General features: G+C 41.2%; 1 long non-coding RNA gene across 1 annotated transcript; it reads right to left on the bottom strand.

Moving 5' to 3' along the window:
• Window positions 1-445: 445 nt before the first annotated feature.
• LOC138750387 (uncharacterized) lies at window positions 446-3386 on the bottom strand. The gene is made up of 2 exons (XR_011349302.1): window positions 3299-3386; window positions 446-769 (listed from the first exon to the last, which is right to left on the bottom strand). It is a non-coding gene; the product is annotated as an uncharacterized lncRNA (long non-coding RNA).
• Between the last annotated feature and the right edge of the window lie 20656 nt (window positions 3387-24042).

The following is a 24042-nucleotide window of genomic DNA, read 5'->3' as shown; positions in this document are numbered from 1 at the left end:
GAGAAGGTTTAACGGTGATGTACGGTCGACTGAGTCAGATACTGTGACACCAGGTTCACGTTGGGGAGAAGGTTTAATGGTGATATACTGTAAATTGAGATATATACTGTGACACCAGGTTCACAGTGGGGAGAATGTTTAACGGTGATGGACGGTAGACTGAGGCAGATACTATTACACCCGGTTCACAGGGGGGAGAAGGTTTAATGGTGAAATACTGTAAATTGAGATATATTCTGTGACACCAGGTTCACAGTGGGGAGAAGGTTTAACGGTGATGTATGATAGACTGAGGCAGAAACTTTGAGACAGGATTCACATTCGTGAGAAGGTTTAACATGGATGTACGATTAACAATGTCAGATACTTTGACATCAGGTTCATATTGGGGAGAAGGTTTTACGGTGATGTACAGTAGAGGGAGGCAGATACTGTGACACCAGGCTCATTGAATTGTTCATTTATCTTATTTACAACATCTAATTTATGTGCTCCATTTTTTTGTGGCAACTTCCAAACATTCCATAAACTTCTATTCTCATCAGATTTTGTTCATTTAAATAGGTCACCACTAAAAGACCAAATCGTTTGGTCTCTTAAGTACACTGCACAAAATTAAATTCTTGACCTGGGTTTGGTTCAACGGCACTTCAGTCTGCTTCATTATTTTTTCAGACCCTCGTTTTGTGCTTTCTGCTTTGCCCAGCTTATTCGCCAAATGGGCATCCAACTCTGTCTTCTCAGCCTGACCCAACGTCTCCTCTGTAAACTTAAGCAAACCAAGGAGACCAAAGTTAAAATTTTCACATTGGCATTTTCAAACACAAAAATGACGCTGTGACTTGCAGTTTCACATCAAAATCCCACTTGCTAAACTTGCAAGCAACTGAATCGCATCCAACAGCTGGAAAAATGCAAGAGAACTGCTTGGTTAATGCAAAAATTCCACCCAGTCACGTCATTAAAGGCCTCCAAGTTAACAACAGATAGCAACCTGAAAGTTAAATACAAAGATCTGTATCAGGAATATTAACGGGCTTTTAAAAAAAATCTTTTCCACTATTGAAAGAAAACTCCTCAGGGAACACCAGGCTCTTGTTGAACAATTTATGTTGTATTCCTCAAAATGGTTTGAATCTTGATTTCAAGCAGAGTCATTTGGTGAGATTGTTGGTCCAGAACAAACCCTGCCCACACATTCCCTTAAGTACCTGCAAAATCGTGGCTCAGCTCTGCTCCATGCTAAATTTATCAAGCTTTTCTGAAGAGATAACAGACTTCAGATGCTGGTACATTGAGTCACAAAAACACTAATGCTTCCCTGAAAAACACACCTCTATCTGAAAACCAACAAGAACCTTCCCGAGTGGTAAATATCAACAAGACATAATATCATGTAACTGTTGTGTTTGTGTTGTTGGAGAATTGCCTTTCCATTCAATCAGAATTAGAGTTTTGGGTGCCGTATTTGAGAAAAGATGTGCTGGTGTTGGAGAAGGTCAGAGATGATTTACTGGAATGATATCAGGAATGAAAGGGTTAGTGTATGAGGAACAATTGCCAATTTTTCGACTGTACTAGTTGGAGTACAGAAGGATAAGGGGGACCTCAGAGGCATTTCAATGGCTGAAAGGCTTGGACAGAGTACATATGGCAAAGATGTTTCCCATGGTAGGGGATTCTAGGACAGGAGAGCATAATTTCAGGATAAAAGGGTGTCAATTTAAAACAAATGTGAAAAAATTGATTTTGTCAATGGGTCGTGAAACCCACGTGAGGTCATTGGGTGTATTTAAGGCAGAGCTTAACAGGTATTTGATACTTCAAGGAATTAAGGGTAATGGGGAGAGAGCTGGACAGTGGGGATGAGTGGAAGAATGGTGGAACAGACTCGACAGGCCAACTTCTGCTCATATATAACATAACATAACAATTACAGCACGGAAACAGACCATTAGGCCCTTCTCGTCCGCACCGAACCAAACACCCCTTTCTAGTCCCACCTCCCTGCACAATGCCCATAACCCTCCATCTTCTTCTCATCCATATACCTGTCCAACCTTTTCTTAAATAATACAATTGACTCCGCCGCCACTATTTCTCCCGGAAGATCATTCCACACGGCTACCACTCTCTGAGTAAAGAAGTTCCCCCTCATGTTACCTCTAAACCTCTGCCCCTTAATTCTTAACTCATGTCCTCTTGTTTTAATCTTTCCTCCTCTTAATGGAAATAGTCTATCCACATGCACTCTGTCTATCCCTTTCATAATCTTAAATACTTCTATCAAATCCCCTCTCAACCTTCTACGCTACAAAGAATAAAGACCTAATCTGTCCAATCTCTCCCTATACTCTAGATGCTTAAACCCAGGTAACATTCTGGTAAACCTTCTCTGCACTCTCTCCACTCTGTTTATATCCTTCCTATAATTAGGCGACCAGAACTGCACACAGAACTCCAAATTAGGCCGCACCAACGTCTTATACAATCTCAACATCACCTCCCAACTCCTATATTCCATGCAATGATTGATAAAGGCCAGCATACTAAAAGCCTTCTTCACCACCCTATTCACGTGAGTTTCTACCTTCAGGGAACGATGTACCGTTACTCCTAAATCTTTCTGCTCTTCTGTATTCCTCAATGCTCTCCCATTTACCACGTATGTCCTATTCTGATTCTTCTTACCAAAATGAAGCACCTCACACTTATCAGCATTAAATTCCATCTGCCATTTTTCAGCCCACTTTTCTAAGCAGCCCAAATCCCTCTGCAATCCTTGAAAACCTTCTTCATTATCCACTATTCCACCTATCTTAGTATCGTCTGCATATTTACTAATCCAATTCACCACCCCATCATCTAGATCATTAATGTATATAACGAACAACAATGGGCCCAATACAGATCCTTGAGGCACACCACTGGTCACCGGCCTCCAACCTGACAGACAATTATCCACTACCACTCTCTGGCCTCTCCCTTTCAGCCAATGTTCAATCCATTTGACTATCTTAAAATTTATACCTAAAGACTACACCTTCCTAACTAACCTTCCATGTGGTACCTTATCGAAGGCCTTACTGAAGTCCATATAGACAACATCCACTGCGCTACCCTCATCCACATTCCTCGTCACCTCTTCAAAAAATTCAATCAGATTGGTCAAACATGACCTTCCTCCCACAAATCCATGTTGAGTGCTCCTGATCAGACCCTGTCTATCCAGATGTTTATAAGTACTATCTCTAAGAATTTTCTCCATTAATTTACCTACCACAGACGTCAAACTTACAGGCTGATAGTTGCCAGGCTTCCTCCTTGAACCCCTTTTAAATTACGGAACCACATGCGCAATGCGCCAATCCTCCGGCACTATCCCCATATCTTGTGATCTATATCCTGCTGGAGACCAAGACAACCCTCCTCTTGTATTCCATTCTTAGAAAACATTCTGCATCGTGGTTTTATGTCACATGAACCCATTTCCGATTGAATCCCATGTTACAAATAACCCAATACAAATTCTGCATTGAGAGGACTGCAGCTTCCTCTTTTTAAAAATTGTTATAGAGCAGCTCAAATGAGATTTCTTGCTTCTTTATTTGAAAGGGATAAAATAGAATCAAATAAAATAGGAGAGGGAAAAGCAGAAGAATTATGTACAAGTGGGAATCAAAATTAATGGTTGGTGATAAAGATACACAATTGTTGAAACATTTGATTAATATATGGAATAAAATAAATGATAAAATTGGTGTAAGTGGATGTACATCACCCAGAATGGCTTTGATTCAAAATCCTCGTCTCTTTTTCAAAGGATCATCAATTTCTGGATAGCGGGTTTCGTAAGGGATTTATAAATGTTGAAGATTGTTATGAAAGGGGTCAATTAATGTCATTTGACCAACTGAGAAATAAATATCGTACAACTCATCGCAATCTTTTTTGCTATTTCCAACTAAGAGCATATTTGAAGGATAAGTTAGCACCAACCATGTTGTACTGAAATAGAAATTCCTTATAAGAGGAATTGTTAAAAAATTATTTGATGATGTCCACTTTATTACAAGTAGGAACTTTTAAGTGAGGAGTTCATAAGTTGAGACAAAGGTGGGAAATGGATCTGAATATTGTAATTGATTGGCAAATATGGGAGATCCATATAAGGAACTCAATGAAAGATATAAATTAGTTCAGTATCATTGTTTTGACATCAGTCATGTAGCAGATGTCAGCAAGGATTTTATCTGAAAGCTGCACCTGGAGTCAGGTGACTCAGGCTATTGGATTTGAAAACCTCCTCAGGAAGCTGATTTGGCAATAGAAACATAGAAGATAGGAGAAGGAGTAGGTCATTCGACCCTTCGAGCCTGCTCCACCATTCAACGAGATCATGGCTGATCTTAAAGTTCAGTACCCCGTCCCCGCCTTCTCTCCGTAACCTTTAATACCCTTATACTGAAGAAATAGATCTAATTCCCTCTTAAATACATTTAATGAACCTGTCTCTACTGCCCTCTGTGGCAATGAATTCCACAGATTCACCACCCTCTGGGTCAAGAAATTCCTCCTCATCTCGGTCCTAAATGGTTTGCCTATTATCCTCAAACCATGGCCCCGGGTTCTGGATTTTCCCACCATTGGAAACATCCCATCTGCATCCATTCTGTCCGGTCCTGCCAGAATTTTATATGTCTCTATGAGATCCCCTCTCAATCTTCTAAACTCCAGCGAGTACAATCCCAATTTCTGCAATCTTTCCTCATAAGTCATTCCTGCCATTCCAGGTATCAGCCTGGTGAATCGCCTCTGCACTCCCTCCATTGCAAGAACATTCTTCCTTAGATAAGGTGCCCAAAACTGCACACAATGCTCCAGGTGTAGTCTCACCAAGGCCCTGTACAGCTGCAGTAAAGTATCCTTGTTCCTATACTCAAACCCTCTTGATATGAAGGCCAACATACCATTTGCCTTTTTAACCGCCTGCTGTACCTGTATGCTCGCCTTCGGAGAAAGGTGTACAAGTACCCTTGGTCTCTCTGCACTTCCCCATCTCTTAATCTATTGCCATTCAAATAGTAATCTCTCCTCCAGATTGTATTACCAAAGTGGATAACCTCACATTTATCCAGATTGTAATGCATTTGCCATGTATCTGCCCAGTCCCTCAATTTATCCAAATCACACTAGAGCTTCCTGAACCCCTCTTCCATGCACACAACCCCTCCTAGGTTGTGTCATCTGCAAATTTGGAGATATTACATCCAATCCCCTCATCCAGATCATTAATGTAAATTGTGAACAGCTGGGGTCCCAGTACAGATCCCTGTGGCACCCCACTGGTCACCGCCCCCACTGGTCACCGCCTGCCACTTAGAAAATGAGCCATTTATCCCAACTCTCTGTCTTCTACCTGCCAGCCAGTTCTCAATCCACATTAATACTTTTCCCCCAATCCCATGAGCCTTGATTTTGGAAGCCAGTCAATTATGCGGGACCTTATCGAAGGCCTTTTTGAAGTCCAGGGACACCACATCCACTGGCTCTCCCCCATCTATTTTACCTGTCACCATCTCAAAGAATTCCAATAGATTTGTCAAGCACGATTTTCCTTTTGTAAATCCATGTTGATTCTGTCCGATCCCTTCTCTGCTAGTCATATGCTCCACTATTACATCCTTAATAATGGATTCCATCATTTTGCCCACTACAGATGTAAGGCTCACCGGCCTATAATTCCCCGCTTTTTCTCTACCCCTCTTTTTAAATAGTGGGGTAACATTAGCTACCCTCCAATCCATGGCTACTGATCCTGAGTCTATCGAGTTCTGGAAAATAATTCTTAAAGCATCTGCTATCTGAATGTCCACTTCCTTAAGAACCCTAAGATGTAGATTATCAGGCCCTTGGGATTTATCTGCCTTCAATCCCATCAATTTCCCCAAGACCATGTCCTTAGAGATACTGATTTCTTTCAGTTCCTCCCTTGCATTAGTCTCTATGTTTCCCAACATCCTTGGGAGGTTATTTGTATTCTCTCTTGTGAAAACAGAACGAAAGTAAGAATTTAATTGGTCTGCCATTTCCTTATTCCCCATTATATATTCCCCTGATTCTGACTGCAAGGAACCTACTCTGGATTTCACCAATCTTTTCCTCTTGACATATTTATAAAAGCTTTTGCAGGTTTTTATATTTGCCGCAAGCTTACTTTGGTAATTTATTTTTGCTCTCTTGATCACGTGATCCAGGGGAGTTGTAATAATTCACTTCAATGCAGCATTTTGGATCTATTGACCAGAGTTCCACACTACAGCAGTGAGGAAGGAATTCACAACTAGTTTTTCTTCTATAGTTACTTCTTACACCAGTGAAATTGAATAGAATAAAATCAGAATTATCAGATGAATGTTTGAGGTGTGGTGAAGATGTCGCAACTTTCTTGCATTCATCTTATCTTTGTCCAAATGTGAGATCATTTTGTGGAGAATTACAATATTTATGGAACAAGTTTTAGGAGATGTTTTTCCACAGAAACTGACCTTATTTTTATTGAGAAATATTGAAGGAACAAGGCCCAAATTAAATCTATTAATATATCAATTGAAATTTGTTAAATTAACGTTAGCGGTGATGAGGACATGTATTGAACTTACTTGGAAATCACATATATTTTTAGGGATGCCCAGATGACATGCAAAAATTCAAAGTTGTATTCCTTTGGAAAAAATTACATTTCACTTGAGAAATATATACTCTATGCTTTTGCAAATTTGGCACCTGAATATTCAAATATCAGGCTTCAATTTGTAATAATGCCCTTTCCATCCCTCTAGACATGTGAGATTCTCCTCTTAGTTACATTTTTTTTATTTAGATTTGTTAGATTTCTTTGCCACCGTGAACTCTGGGGTAGCGGACGACTAGTGCAGGGCACCAGAAAACAGAAAGACCACACCCCACCAACATCTCAGAAGCAGACAATTCAATCTACAGGTCAGTGACCAAGGAAGCAGACCAGTGAGGGGTTCTGCAGCTGAAAGACCCACATAGGTGGCAGGCTGTTGGTGACTTGAGGAGAGGAACCCACGCAGGCTGTGGGCTTCTGGACAAAGCAGTCAACGAACTCACACCAGGCTGTGGAATGCTAGAGACTGGGTCAAAACTGGCTAAAATGGTGTCAGGTATCAGACCTGGGATACGAGTGAGTGCTAAATGGTTCCTAATTATGTCAGAGGTTCAAAACTGGAGCTCACATTGCCAATGACTTGGATAGTCTGTGAGCACTGAAAGAGAATCCACAGACCCTCAGTGACTTGGCCCAGGGCTAGGGATGGTGGGGGTGGGGGAGCACTCAGTCTTTCTCTGACTGCAAGAGGCATTTCAGGCAATTTCTGCCAGAGGTGAGTCTGTTTGTCTTACAGCAGGAAAAAAGCAATTTTGTGTGATATGACACTTTTTAATTACATGACAGTAAATTGTCTCCTGAAATAGAGAGAGAGGTTCAAGTTTCAAACTATTACAAACTCCACTCACCAGATTATACCTCTTCCCACTTTTTTTTTGTAAGGACACCATTGATTTTATCACAACTCCTCTGCTGCATCTGTCCTGTGACAGATTATATATTTTACATTGTATATAGAGATTTTTTTGAAAGTGATGGATTGTAGGAGTCGTTTAGGTCACAAACAAACACATACACTGTACAAAACAGCTCTTATTTAAATTGCAAGAGCTTTGCTGAGAGTGAGTCATGCAGGCGCCAAGAGCCTTTGCAAAGACAAAACAAGGAGACTGCTTTGCTATAATTTCAAAATTAGGTGCAAATGGATTATTGTTTTTAAAGCAACAGATGAATGGACTCAGAAGTTTGGGTCAGGTGCAGTCATCTGGCTGGTTGCAGTTTGCTGTTCTAAGAAGGTCATGTGGTTTTGCAAGCAGAGAGGAGAGGCCAAATAGGCTTTTCTTCTAAAAGAGAGAGAGAGAGATGGCAAGCTGACATCTTGTTGAAACCCCATTTTGAAGACGGGTTGTGAGTTCTCAGTTCAGCCTGTTGAAAAACCTTGTTGTCCATACAAGAGGAAATGGCTGGCTAGAAATGGTGTTTCACCTGAAATAAAGGAAACAAAAGGAACTCAATGGTGACCTGCAGAAGAGGTTATCATTTGGAAAACCCTGATGGGTCAAGTTTCTTTGGCAAGACACCAAAGTGGCTGATCAAAGGGAATCAGTTTATGTGTGTACAATTAGCAAGAAATCCCTCTCTGAAACCAACAAGAAACTTCCTGGAGGGTAAACATTTACTTTTAAGCACCAGAGCTTATCATTCATATTCAAATTCATAAATGTTGAATTCTATGCACAGTATCAGAATTGATAGACACCGGTGAACTTGGAGTTGTGTCAAAGAACTTTATGCACATTAAATACACATGCTCTTCGAATTAGAAGGGGGTAATGGAAGGCTGTTAGGTTAATACTGATGTTAAAGTTTGATCCTGTTTTTTTTAAAGAAAATTAAAATCAATGTTTGTTTAAGTATGAATGGTGTTATTGTTTAAAATCTGCCTCTGATCGAAAGTATTCTTAGACTGAATAGACATCTGGGCCAAATGGCTATTTAAGGACAATCTGTACATGATTGTACATCCTAAAGTACAATGACTACTTCTATCCACTAAAGATTGTTAAGGAGCAAGAATAGACAATACAATCACATAAAATTCCCATCCATACAGCACACGTATTAATACACAAAACAATCACACCTCCTTATCAGTCAGGAAGGCCCTACACTTCCCAAAGAGGCTGAGGAGGTCAAGGCCAACGACTCTCATCCTGAGATTTTACAGAGGCGCAGTTGAGTCTCGACCATTGGATGGTCTAGTTGCTGTATAGCATCAGACAGCAATGATGCAGAGTAGTGAGGATCACTGGGGTCTCCCTTTTTCTGTAGATGACATTTTCTGGGAGTGTTATTCAAATTGGGCTCAAGGAATAGTACAAAGACCATTTTGATCTAGTGAACAGCATCTTTAACCACGTCCATCATCAAAATCAGGACTTACATGCTGGGGAATAGCTTCTTCCCACAGGCTGTGAGATGGATGAAAAGTATCCTGTAAGTGTGATCATCCTCCCAAATATTTATATATGTAGCGTCTACTTCGATAGAGCTACTAAAGCAACACACACACACACACACACACACACACACACACACACACACACACCTGGTTAGTCAACACAAAAGTGCTTTATTCAGTCTTTACAGGCTTCTTCTATTTACAGCATGTCCCGGGCTCCATGGGCCAAGGTGGGACATCATTTATGAGTTTGCTGCAGATCCACAGGACCACAGGTTTAAATTAAGTCCTGTGAGTGTCCCGTACCTTCCGGCAGGGGAAATCACAGATCAACGTGCCATTCCTCGGCACGCAGGACCACGTGCATGCGATCAATTAAATGGATGAATTCCCAGCTGTCTGCCTTATGATTTCATGTGCCGGCCAAAGAACCTTGCCCTCTCGGCCCGCTACAGAGCTGATGCACAACCCCCCCCCCCACCCCCAGAACCCTTGCCAGAAAGTAAAACACCAGCTGCATGCACCTTAGGTGGACACCCTCATCGTCTGGGCACTGAATGGGTAAAGTGGGATCCACATGAGCAGGCTTTTGTCTGTCCCAACTAAACAGTTGCGAATGTCCCCCAATGTCCAAAGTATACTCAAACCCATCCTTCTTCACCACGCGGAAAACACCCTCATACGGTCATTGTAACAGCACTCCTGTGTCCTGTCTGCGCACAAAATCAAAATCAGTGTCCAGGAGTGGTGGGGTACATTCTGTTAAGGGGATCCAAGCCAATGGGTAGGAAAAGCTTTGCTGATCACGATACCATGTCGAAGCTGTGGAAGGAAGTTCAGATCAGAGTTGGTTGTGAAATGAATGTCCCATGAAACTGTAAGGACCGTACCATAAACCATCTCTGCAGACAATGCAGATGTATCTTACTTTGGAGCTGTGTGCACTCCCAAAAGAATGCATGGCAACTCATCAACCTAATTGGGACCAGTGAGTCGTGCCTTAAAAGTGGACTTCAGTTACCGGTGGGAACGAGGGTGAATTGTGTTCCGCGGACTGAATTAATGTGGGAAAACCAAATCTAGCCATCCAGTTGACGATGAATGCTCTGGCCCTTGTCTCAGTGTCACTGGATGGCAACGGGACGGCATCTGGGCAGCACGTGAAATGTTCTACTACTGTTAGAATATATCTCATGTTTTCAGATTCTGGCAATGGTCCAAGCAGGTTTACATGCACGTATTCCAACTGTCTGCATACCGTGAGGAAATGTTGAAGAGGTGCCTTAGTGTGGCACTGAGTTTTGGCAGTCTGGCAGGAGGAACATGTGCAAACCCATTGCACGACGCCTTTTCTCAGTCCATGCTATACATATTTATTTGACATGAGCTTAACAGATGTTCTGATCGATGGATGATATAAGCTGTGTATCTGGTCAATAAGGTGTTTCCTCCAAGATGCAGGAAACATTGGTCTAATGTAGCCCAAATACATGTCACAAAGTAAGGTTGGCCACCCAGTTGTGCTGGCCCCTGCTGTATGTCCAGGTTAGTAATGGCTGTACTGTATGCCTGAACATCAGCGTCCATTGCTTGGACACTGGCTAATTCAGGAATATCAATGTCACCTTGAATGTGAAATATAGTCAGTCTGGAGAGAATATTCATGACGAGATTGTTTTTACCAGATGTTATCCAAGTAGATGTAAGGGAACTCTAAATCTTTGCCCAAAGTGCTTATAACCTGCTGGCAGGTTTGAACAGCATTCTTCAACTCAAGTGGCATCCTAAGACATTCAAAAAGCCAAGAAGGGGTAATAATCACCGTTTTAGGAATGTCTTCCTTATGGATGGGATCTGATGGTATCTCATGACAAGATCAACCTTGGAGAAAGCACAGAAATTGTGCAGATGGGAGGCAAAATCTTGCATATGAGGGACGTTAAGACAGTGGGTCTTATCCTGAGATATGTTACGTGGCTTACAACATCTCGAGTACAGACAAAGATTAAAGAGACAGCGACTTTATTCATTGGAATGTAGATGGATGAAGGGGGTTATGGTAGAGGTATTCAAAATTATGAAAGGAATAGATAGACTAGACGTGAGTAGACTCTTTCTCCTGAGGGCAGCGGTGGTTGGAACAAGAGGGCATGAGTTCAAGGTAAGGGTGCAAAACTTTTGGTGAAATGTTAGAGGATGCTTCTTCACTCAGAGAGTGGTGGCAGAATGGAATGATTTTCCAGAAGAGGTCATTGCGGCAGGGTCCTTTCTGTCATTTAAGAGAATGTTGGATGTGTACATGGATATGAGGGGGTTGGAGGGATATGGCCAGAGTATTGGAGGGGAAAACTAGTGGAGTTGTTCATGTGAACTGGCACAGACTAGAAGGGCCAATATGACCTGTTTCCATGCTGTAAACGGTCATATGGTTATATGTGCTGGGCTCCACAGGACAAGGTGGGACCTCATTAAGAGTTTGCTGCCGGCAGGTTTGAATTAAGCCCCGTGATTATCCCATGCTTTCCGGCAGGAGACTCCAAATTTCAAAAAGATGAATTAACTATTTCCATGAACCCTCCACTTTTACGTCTATTTTTCTAAATCCACCCCATAATCTAGACATCTTTACTTAACCCAACCCACATTTCTTCTCCCATTCAAAGCTCTCAGTAATACACCAAGGCAGTAAAATAAAAACTCAATGCTGGAAATACTCAGCGGGTCATCTACTGGAAAAATAATCGGAGTTGAAACCTTCAGGTCGATAACCTTTCACTGGGATTCAGAAAGATGATCAAATAAACCTGATTCTCTTTGCTGAGAAAAAGAAGAGCGGAAATAACAAATTGAAAATGTGGGATGAAATGCCCGAGCAGCAGAAATGGCAGTGGTGCTGGATGAGTGGAGTCGACTCGCTGATCTGCACATCTGTCTGGATGGAGGGGTAAAGGATGAACAAGACAAACATGATGCCGTCACTGTGAGGTTCAATACGACAGCTGCAGAGAATCTGAAATGAAGGAATGGTGAAAATACTTGTTTTTGGATCAATGTGACAAAATTTGACCTGACAAAAGAAAACAACATTGCTTTGCTCTTCCAGAACTCTCTCGATCAAGGGGCACAATAAAATAGTCCAGAAGTCAACATTAAGAAATTGAACAAAGAAGTTATACAAATCTGCAGCAAGAGATAAAACACAGTTACATAATTCCATGAAAGTGGTGTCACAGGACGAAAGGGTTCTAAAGACAGCTTTTTTTCATCTTGGTCTTCATTAATTAACATATTGAAAATAGGAGTTGGGAAGTTATGGTGAGGTTGGATAAGATGTTGGTGAGGCCAAATATGGAGTATTGTGTGCAATTCTGGGCACGTAGCTACAGGAAGGGTATTGGTAAGATTGAAAGAGTGCAGAGAAGATTTATTCGGACGCTGCCAGGTCTTCCTGAGTTGAGCTCCAGGGAAAGGTTGAACAGGATTGGACTTTATTCCTTGGAGTGTTGAAAAATGAGTAAGAGATTGCTTAAAGTGGCATATGAATGGGAAAAAAGGCTAAGAAAGACTGCAGTGGACCCAATTGTGAAGGAAACATTTTGCTCGAGAAAAATTGTCTTTGGCCCATTTCCTCTGGAGTTATGAAACCACTCACAGAACAAGTCAATGACGTACGATTAAAATAGAGGTTTTCAAACTTTTTCTTTCCAATCACATTCCACCTTAAGTAATCCCTTACTAACAGAGCACTTCTGGCACAGGGACTAAGTGGAATATGATCCGGCGGTTGGGGGTGGGGTTGTGGAGGAGGAATTTGAAAATCACTGCTCCAGATGTAAAGATTACTCCATCTCAGTTTTAAGCAGACATCCTTTTATTCTGAGGTTGTGCCAACTGGTACTAAACTCTCCCAGTACTGGCAAAATCCTCTCTATTTTGTGAGTTGGTACAGATTAGTTCAGATTTTGAGAAAAGATGGATGGACAGAACTTTGCAACAACATAATGACAGTCAGTACAAAAGAAGCCACAGCGAGCTTGCATGGGAGCCAGGAAGGGAAAGTAGCCACTTCATTGAAATGGAAGCAAGAGAATGGGCTCAGGAGCCAGAACCCAAGTGAGAGAAATTCTGGTTCATGAGCAAGTCACTAAAACCCAATGATGCTTTCCAAAGTGCATTCCGATTTGGGAATACGAGGCATTCATCTCGACTTATTTCACCAGTTTGGGCATTTTAGATCATTAATATTCCCCAGTATTCTTAAAAACCTGATGATGAGGTGTTACATGTGTTGTTAAGAGGTGTAACAATGCAGCTCGCAGTATTTGCACAGCAGATATAATAAGGGATCCACCCTTCCCCCTCTCCTTCATAGTGTTTATTTAAGACAAACATTTTTTCTCTCAATTTGCCCATAATCTGCAAAGAAATGATGATGAGATCACGAGATGTAGCAGTAGAACTTCATTCATCTTTTGATTTGATCGCCTAAACAAGTTTTTAAAAAATTACAGAGCAGTGAGGGTCTGGGATGCATTGCTGGGGTGGAGGTGGGGGCTGGAGCAATAAGGACATTCAAAACACTCTAAGATACATGGATGGAAAAATAATAGAGGGTAATGAGTGTAAGGTAGGGAAGGGTTAGAATTGTAACGACACTGATATACCATAGTTTACAAACAATTAAAGAATACCCTCACTTGTTTCTTCCAGAAGACAATGCAGTCGACCTTCTTTATCGTCCTCAGACACAACATTGCATTCTTCAACTCCCCAAACACCACTCAGCCAAACCCTTTTGACCTTCTCATTGGCTCAGTGCCACATTGTAATCCTGACCCTGTCTCTCTACTCCTGCTGCATCCGAGATCCATCACCCATATACTGATGTTTAACACACCCGGACACGTGGGCTATTCCTCCAGCGCGATTATCCAATTACATCATCAGCGGCAACTGGCACCGTTCCCAAAGCAGGCAGATACATCACCGTGACAGCCCCGCCCACCTCCAGCCTCCAATCCATGGAAGGAGGCGACTGAATGGAACTGTCCCCAGTGTAACGGTCTGGAGGGTTGACAGTTCGGCCTCATCTCGTATGATACTGCAAGACAGACGATGCAGGGGTATGACTGGTCCTCTGGCTCTGGCCCTGATGCAGAACGTGTATTCGAAATACACTGGCTTCAACCTGTTGATGGAAACAGTGTTACCTTTTCCATTCCTGTCAATCACAAAACACTATGGATGGTGTCATAAGACCCAGACAGAACCATCGTAAATGGGCTAAAGTGGTTTACGAACATCATCATGTCAAAGAAACACATGAGTACAGCGTGGTAAATCATTTGGCACATCCACTGCAGATGATGCTGCCACATAGGAGAACATCAGAGTAATCTCATTTTCTCAAAGACGGTCAAGATAACTGACCTGTTCATGGAGCACTGTGTCTGGACTCAGATTCACAAACTCACCTGGCAAGGTCAGCATACAGCCATAGACTAGCTCTACCACTAAACATCCATGATCTGCCCTAAGAGCTGTAGTCACACAAAGGAGAACCATGGGCAAATGTTCGCTCCATGTCGATGATTTGCCACCTGCTGTCAATGGTGCTATCGATTGTCAATGGAAATGCTCAAAGAAGCTGTTGGCCCTGAAATGCTCAGCGATAATTCAGGTAGTGCCCAGAGGATCAGTGAGAGCTCAGACCAATGCTGACTCGAACTGAGACCCTCGATCTGTTGTAATAGTGCCCAGAACACCAGAAGATGGAATCCAATGATCCACAAAAGTCCAAGCAATTGTCTCTGCAGAGATGCCAATGATAGGAATTTCATCCTGCCACCTGGTAGTCCTGTCCTCACACGTGAGCAGTGAAGTACATTGCCAAGATGGTGGAAGTGGACCTTGGAAGCCACAAGGTGCACGTGCTGGAAATAGGAATCCAAAACAACAAAATCCCCCAGCTTGAATTTCATGTGCCTGGAGACTTTAGTGTGTTGACCCACCAAGCAAGTCCTTGCCCATAATCCAACATGCTGTTTCACACAAAGCCAGGTAAGATGTTCCTTAACCAGTTTGATTGATGCTCTTCTACCAGGAAGAGATAGATTATGAAGAGAAAATCTCCTGCTCATAGCCGCCCACACAAACAGCCTAGTCCTTCCTGTTGGGGGAAAAAAAAAATCAGACCAACTTTTCAGCCGATTCATCCAGGGTCACATCTCGAAGATGGAGACCAGAGTTGATCTGGTTACACCGGATGAAATCGGGATCAGTGCACCGTGCATGAGCCATGGCATTGAAATTGATGTCAGTAGTTGTATGTAATGTCGCACCTGGATTAGGCACCAACCACAGCATTCGCTTTCTCTCAGATGTCATGTGTGTCAAATGAAAATTGAAGGATGAAGTGCAAGTGCCGAGTCTCCCTTGGAAAGTAGAGATAGAGTATGCATAAGAGGCTGGTGGTCTGTACAAATGGTCAAAGGATGACCTTCCAATAAAAAGCTGAAATATTGCATTGGAAATTAGGATTCATGAGGGAATTAGAAAGAAACATTTCCAAATTGTATCTTCTACTTCAACAGGAATGTCCAAACCCAGACTTGAATAAATCAAAAGAAAGATATGAATTGGATTTTGGAACTGAAATTGATCCTTTTTGGTGGTCTGACATTTGTTGGGACAATAATTAATGTTTTTGATAGTTAATTATAACTTATTCATCAATTATATTTAATGCCACATCAATTAATTTATTCCTAATTTTTCAAATTCATGTTTTAGATCTGAATCCCATCTTAAAATTGATTGTGGGGAAATGGAAAATTGTATTCCCTGAGCAAATGTGACTTATAATATTAGAACTGGGTATGATACATAATTCAAAATATGGAAACCATATTTAGATATGGGTTTGGATATCTAATGTTTTCACTTCTCCACCCCACCACCACTTTTTTTTAATCTTAATGGTTGAACCTTATCATGTTGATTTAATTCTAATATTTTATTAATATCCTGCCTTTCCTTTTGGGAGGGAATAGTTACCACAGGAGCTTTGCACCTAGATCTGTATTTTTAATCTTTTATACTTTTTTCTCTTTTCACTTTTATGTACATTAAAACATTTATTTTTTATTCTATTTTGAACAATGTATCATTTGGATATGTTTCTATTATTATATTGAACTGTATACAAAACTATAAATATATTTTTTTAAAACTTAAATATTTCACTGCGAGATAGATAGCTTAGAGTGCTTGCCTAAATGTACTATACTTTGCCTGAGCTGGTGACCACTTGGCTGGAAAAAAAATGCCAAAGTTTCCATTCGCCCACAGACTCATTGTTCGAACACTGGTTCCACAGCACTGACCGATGCATCTGCGGTAAGAGAGCAACGCCTTGGGCATTTGATGTACAACCTTAGTGGCATTTGTAAGAACAGTGTTCACTTCATGTAAAGCATACACGGCATAGTCTTTCAAAGTTAAGGTCTTTTTGAAACAGACATCAGATCCTTTGAGTCATTCAGCAAGAGGAAATAGAGATGCTGTGGCATTCACCAGGAAACAGCAATAAAAATTCCTCATACCTAAAAACCATCACAACTGGCCAACCTTAATGGGGGGAGGAAATTCTCAAAATTCACGCACTTCCCATTCATCAGGCAAAATACCATGTTACATAACTCTAGGCCTCAAAAATACAAGATCAGAAGCACCAGAAACAATTTCCTGGGATTGATCATGATGCCACGTTCCTCAAGCCTTGGAAACAATGAGATAAGGTGGCTCTTGTGCTCCTCTTCATCCACATTTACAACCAGAATCTCCTCGATCAACACAAGCACCAAACAAACCCAAGGCCAGTGAGTTTGTGGTCCATGAACCACTGGAATGTCTGAGCTGCATTCCATAGACCGAATGGTATTCTCAGAAACTCAAACATGCCGAACGGGAGCATCACTGCTGTCTTTGTGACATCCGGAGACTCAAATGGAATCTAATAGTAAGCACGTTCTAGATCTATTTTAGCAAATGCATATTTGCTGTGGAGGTTTGCTGAGGAGTCTTGTAAATTTGGAATATTGTATCAGTCAGGCACGGTGGAATTGTTCAGGGGACGATCATCTCTGCAAGGCCGCCAATCCCTAGTTTTTTTCACAACCATATGTAACCGTGAAGCCCAGCAGCTGTCAGATCTGTGGACTACGCCCAACTCTTGCCAATCCAATCTTGCGATTTTAAGATAATCTGGGGGTATTACGAGCCTGCGTCTCAGACCATGCCTTTATATGGTGGCTTATTGCATGTCTGTACACCGTTACGATGGGGTCACAGGTGAGGAAAACACTTGAGCAAGGCTTGGAAAGGGCAGGAATCAGGTTGAAGGCTTGTCAGGCAGCAGATGGCACTGGAAGGACAACAAATGCAGCTCACTTGCATTCAAGAGCTGCAGTCCACACAACGTTTTTTCAAATACATCACGGAAAAATGTGACAAGAAATCCACTCGCAAAATGGAATTTTCCACATTTACAACTGAAAAACCACCCAAAAAGATTGCAAGACAGAAATGAAACACGAGTAACCTGTGGCCATGTTTGAAAAAGAGAATCATTTGTAGCTGAAAGAACAAATGACATATTAGAAAGACTATGTTCCTCAGGGATTGGAGAGACTGGCACCGATCCAAAGTGACAGATAATTTTGGAGTTTTACATAGAGATGGTAAACAAATAACCTACTCCAACAATTGCCTCGAATGTTTCCATTTTTCTCAGTTGCCTTCGATAATCTCTCTCAAATGAGAACAAGATCCCAAGAAAAAAGAACAGAACCAGGCCACCAGGCCCATTGAGTCTGCTCCGTAAATACACACTGAGCTACTCTTACACTCCTTCCAATTTCCAGCCTTTTCCCCATATCCCTTCATGCCCTCACTAACGAGATACTTGTCTATTTCTTGTTTAAATACTTCCAGTGATCTGGCTTCCACTGCTGTATGAGGCAGTAAGTTCCACAGCTCCATGACACTCTGGTGAAAGAAGTTCTTCCCAATCTCTGTTTTGGATGGATAACCTTTAATTTACTTGTCCTCGATTCACCCACCAAGGGAAACATCTTACCCGCATCCACCCTATCTAAACCTTTCAAAATACAAAATGTCTCCATGAGCTTTCTTCTTTAATTTCCGATACCCCAATGAATACAACCCAAGAGCTGTCAAGCACTCCTTGTACATTGTATTTTGCATTCTGGGAATCATCCTCGTCATTCTCCTCTGCACCCTCTCCAAAAATATCACATCCTTTCTCAGTTAGGGGGCCCAAAACTGCACCCAGTACTCGAAATGAGCTCTCACCAGTGCCCCATAGAGCCTCATCAACACCTCTTTACTCTTGTACACCATTCCTCTTGAAATGAATGCCAACATAGTATTCGCTTTCTTCATTACCAATTTCACCTGGTCATTAACTTTTAGGTTTCCTTGCACAAGGACACCCAGGTCCCTTTGCACATCCAAGGTCTGATTTTCATCCCATCCAAATAGTATGCTTCCTGTTTATTTCCACTGCCAAAATGTACAACTGTACATTTCTCTGTGTTAAATCTCATCTGCCATCATTTTGCCCAGTTTCCTAATCTGTTTATATCCTTCTGCAACTTTACGGTTTCTACATTTCCTTCTCTGTCCCCTATCTTGGTGACCTCCGCAAATTTGGCCACAAAATCATTTAAACCACAATCCAAATCTTTAATTTATTTATCCTTGGAATATATCTATCCTGCATTCTTTTTATTACTGCCACATGCCAATCCAGAATCGATCATTACTGAACCTGAACATGTTTATTGTGATAAACATCTTCTAATAAATGTTCTGGATTGAATATTTTAAAATGTTGTTGTGGTTCCTCTTCATCACCTCTTTGGAAGCTGAATTCACAAAATTTTCCAAATATTTTTTCAGTAATAATTCTGTGGTACAGAGGGTAATTAATCTTTCCTAGAGGTTAAAAGTTGCATTTTGATTTTGTTGTCTCAACTGAACATTGAACAAGGTGAAGGCTGATTAAAATGGATTCAGTAATGATGGCCTTCAAATTTTGTATTATTGCTGTGGCTACACGGCTTGAATAATAAACTGGTGTTTCTACCGGGAATTAACTCATGGAAATGTTCTAAATACATTCATTGGAGATAGACCTTTGTGAAAAGTTTATTGCCCATTGGCAACAATCCTTGAAAAGAGATGAATCATCACCCAATAGAGCATAATCCAATCTGTCAGCACATGGTCCATACACATCACCCATTATTCCCTCTTGTTCATGTGCCCAACTAAATGCCTCTTAAATCGTGGTGATTTCACCACTATCCTGGCAACGTGGGCCAGACCCCCACCGCACTGTGCAAAAACCTGCCTCACTTCTCTCCTTTTCCCCTCTCATGTTCAATATAGGCATCGTAGTATTTTTACATCTCCCACAGGGGAGGGGGAAGAAGAAATCTACCTTCTCCAGGACTACAATAATTGGATAAATTTCAACCAGGTCATCACTCAGCTTCCAATGTTCCAGAGAAAACTATCCAAATTTGTCCAACCTCTCCCCAGAACCAATGCTCTATCCCAAGCAACCCCCTGATAAACTCTTTTTGTTATGCAGCAACTAGAAATGCAGAAAACACTTGAAATGTGGTCTAACCACGTTTATACTTCATGCCCTGCTCAATGAAGAATACTTTCTTTAACACCCTACACTTTTGTTGCCACTTTCAAGGAGCTCGCGCTTGCACCCCAAGATCCCTCATTGCAACACTACTACAACTCTTCTCAAAGTGCAAGACACTTGTCCAGATTAAACTCCATCTGCCATTTCTCTGCCCACATTTATAAGTCATCTGGTTTGGAAGGGAAAATACGAGGAGAACTGGGTGAATCAATAGGAGAGAGAGATAAATATGGGGGAGTGTGGGCAGGTTACATGAACTAGGAAAATTCCATATTCATACCATCGATTCACAAATTCAATAAGAGATGGTTCCTCTGGATTTGACCTCACCCTGACAATGGAGGAGGCAGAAGACAAAGGTCAGAGTGGGAATGGAATGGAACTTAAAACATCTTGTGACCATGAGCCAAGATGGCCATTGTGATCGACGTGGAGGTGCTCAGCCAATCTGTCATTTACTCTGGATTGGATTTCCTGCCACAGAGTGCAAGGACATGGTTGGAGGAGGTGATTGTGAAACATTACCCAGCATGAGAATCCCTGGATGGTGGTAACTGATGTAGATTGCAGGAGAAAATGCCCGAGGACTGGGAGGAATTAGGAATCTGTAATTATTTGAAAGATCTTACTGTAAGATTCATCACCAATGAGTAGGAAAGCAGATTCAGTCTATTCTCCCTCTCAGAAAGATTTAGTTAATAAACAAAACAATCTTTCAGTACAGCCAGGGGCAAAAGGGCTCTTAATTTAGTCTTGCAATCAACAGACTTTGAAGATACCCACTGTAAAAGACTCAAAATTCAATTCTAGATTCACTTCTGGTGAAAGTATAAGAGCCAGTGGCTTGCTTAATCAGATTAGCCTTTTTCTGAGTTTCCATTTTGACTTTCACACCATCAAATGCAAGCCCCAGTTTTTGATCCCCAAGCATTTTCTATCCTTACCCACTTTGCAACCACACCTACCTGAAATTGGAACAAACAACAGCTAATTTTAACATGTATAAATCATATACAAAATAATTTACCCACATTTTCACATCACTGTCGCCACTGAGTGATAACTTGTGCCCATCAGGAAACTGCACCAGCCACTAAAGGGTGCTATTTACCTTGGTGTTACTGACTCTTTTCCAGTGTTACTTTCAGACATAATGACATATTCAACATGCACAATATTTCTTTTCTTACTGACCAGACCTATAAAGCATTATGTAAAAAAGAGAAAAGCTCAAGTCAACCAGGAGATACAAACTCCTGACTGCAATGTTGCTGTGCAAATTTGCTACATTATTGAAGTCTCACAGTGTTTACAAGAGATAATTCAAAGTCAAGCAATAACAGAAATAACAGAATATTACAGCACGGTACAAGCCCTTTGGCCCACGATGTGCTGATCTAGATATTTCTAACAAAAAAAAACCCTGTAGCGGCTACTGCGGTAGATGCTACTCAATAAAGGCAAACACATACAAAGGTAGTCAACTCAAGACTGGTTTATTGCAGACATACACAGACCTTTTATTCCCTGCCTGTCAATGAGAATATTAGTGAACACCTTCCGGTCCACAGGACCAGCAGATTAAAGCTACGAGCCATTAGTGCCCAGTGCCTTTAGGCAGGGGCTTCATCTGATCCACTCACTGTACTTTGGTGCCCAGCACTGTTAGCTCGCGACGTGTCAGGTAAGTCTGTGAACTGATGGTGGTGGTTTGTAATACTGCGCTGTGCATCCGCTACAACCCTGTTTTTCTTTCACCCATGTATGCCTGTCTAAGAGTCTCTTAAATGCTCCTTACGTGATATTGTAATGGATAAATATATTTGGAGAATTTGGTAATATTTGGGATTTTGGTAAGATTTAGAGTAGGTTACATACATACACACACAAATACATTTTAAAACATCTTATTTGAAAGACTGAAGAAATATTGAAGATCTCTGGAGAATGTTATGCACATTCACAAGTAGGTGTTAATCAAACTGATGTCATAAAATGAATGACCATTGTTTGGAAATGGAGCCAGGATGGCTACAAGTACATTTCTGCAGGGTGCTTACAGGAAATTCACTCCTTGGTTTTGTTTATCTAACACTAGGTTAAGCAGAAGAAAGAACTCCTGTTGTTTGGAAAAAGAGGAATGGAACTCTGTAGTAGCTTGCAGGAAAAAGTTACCCTCTGGAAAACCCTAACGGGGCAAAGTTCAACAGTGAGACATTGAGGTGACTAATGGTCACAGTTGTGGAAATCCTGGAACAACACATCTCTCTCTAAAAACCCTACAAGAACTATCCTGAGCGGTAAACATTTACCTATCGAGCACCAAATCCTGGTGAAATGTATACACATTCCAATCTGTGCACAGCGGAATTGCCTGCATCCAGAGAACTTGGAAGAAAGAGAAGTAAGATTGAACTGTGAACCAAATCACTTTTCTTAAATTTAAACACATTACAAATATGTGCACTTAGAATTAAAAAGGGGTTAATTTGGGTTTGTTAAGTATAGAGTTAGGTTAAAGTTTAATTCTATTTTCATGATTAAATTTGATTAAAAATAACTTCTGCTTTAAAAACCACTTGTCTTGGTGAATGTCTCTTGCTGCTGGGTTTTGGGATCCTTTGGGCTCTTAACAATATCTGCTTGGATAATGACATTGGGCCTGTTCAAAGTAGGAAATGGCTTCTACCAGCAGTAATTTCTATTTGATAAAAAAATATTGATAGGTGGCTGGCCACATACTTTTCCTAAAAATTAATACCCTCTCCCTCCCTAAACCACATTCAGCCCCGTGACATCTTTCTACATTGCATTACTGGGACCACCAAGGACCTGACCCATTTCCCATCTCTCCTTGCAATGCCAATAATGGCAGCTGCCATTAAGAACTGACAAATCACATTTTAATTCAGCAAGCAACATGAAGGTTATCCTGACATCCTGCTTAAAAGGAAGGGTCAACAAACCTTCCTAATTTTGTTACTTCATTTTTATTTTGATTCCCATGGGGCATTAGCAAAAACTGTCCTATCCATTGGCTCACCAAATTATGAGTAAAATCATGATCCCTGTTCATGAAAACCCATTACTTTCAATGTTACACAGATAAACTAGGAAGAATTCTGTAATAAAAGTGAATAAAACATTGAAAGAATTTCCCCCTTATCAACGCTGAGATTATAGCCCACTAGGCGACCGGGCAAGCAAAAAAGGCCAAATCACTGCAACACTTGGACAGTCCAAGATGGCACTGAGAAGGAGCCTGGGCCGTGCACCATGTGCGGGCTGAGATGCCCTTCACTTCCGCGGAGCGGCCAGCCAGCTGGAGAGTGATGCTGGAAGTCAGGGGTACGTCACCAGAAGTGGGTGGGCCAGTGAGCACACGTGGGGAATTTAAACCAGAAAAGCCAGTCTTTGTTTTACACTCACCTTGGTTGGATGTCTCTTTATTTGGTAGCGCTGCCGCAGCGGATGCTACAAATGGATAACTTCTTACTTGCTGCAACCAAACAGGTCTGCAAGATACACCAACCTAAATAGAAAACATGACCAGAAATCCCAGAGATCATAAATTCAAAAGGATTGGTGAAATCTTTACTCTGTATTTTTAACACCAAAGTCCCTATATTTTTAAGGCATTCGATCAAGTAACTGAGAAACATTACATTTTAAACACATGGTACGTCAGGATCAGAAGGATTGGAGCATTATTGTTCAAGTGACACAACTTTAAAAAATAACATCTAACTTTTTTTTTTAACATTTTTTATTTTTCACACCATAAATCACATTAGCCATGATACACACTTTTTCCTTTTCACACATATACAGTGACATTTTCTCCTCCCCCCTCCCTCCTCCCAACCCACCCCCCCACCCCCCCCCATCCATTTAAGGTATACAATCTAGGTTACAATAAACAAGTCAGACAATGTTGTCATTCAACAAAAATACACCAGAAATTCTACTGAGTCCATTCTTTTCTTTCCTTCTCCTTCCATCAACTTAGGTAATGATTGTCCCCGGTAGGTTTTCACTATTGTATTTAATGTAAGGCTCCCATATTTGTTCAAATATTTCGATATTATTTCTTAAACTATATGTAATTTTTTCTAATGGAATACATTTATTCATTTCTATATACCATTGTTGTATTTTCAAATTATCTTCCAATTTCCAGGTTGACATAATACATTTTTT

This window comes from Narcine bancroftii, unplaced genomic scaffold (assembly GCF_036971445.1).
Source record: "Narcine bancroftii isolate sNarBan1 unplaced genomic scaffold, sNarBan1.hap1 Scaffold_133, whole genome shotgun sequence".
In the NCBI taxonomy this organism is placed as follows: domain Eukaryota; kingdom Metazoa; phylum Chordata; class Chondrichthyes; order Torpediniformes; family Narcinidae; genus Narcine; species Narcine bancroftii.
The sequence above is the reverse complement of the archived record's forward strand: the minus strand, read 5'-3'. Positions and strand labels throughout refer to the sequence as shown.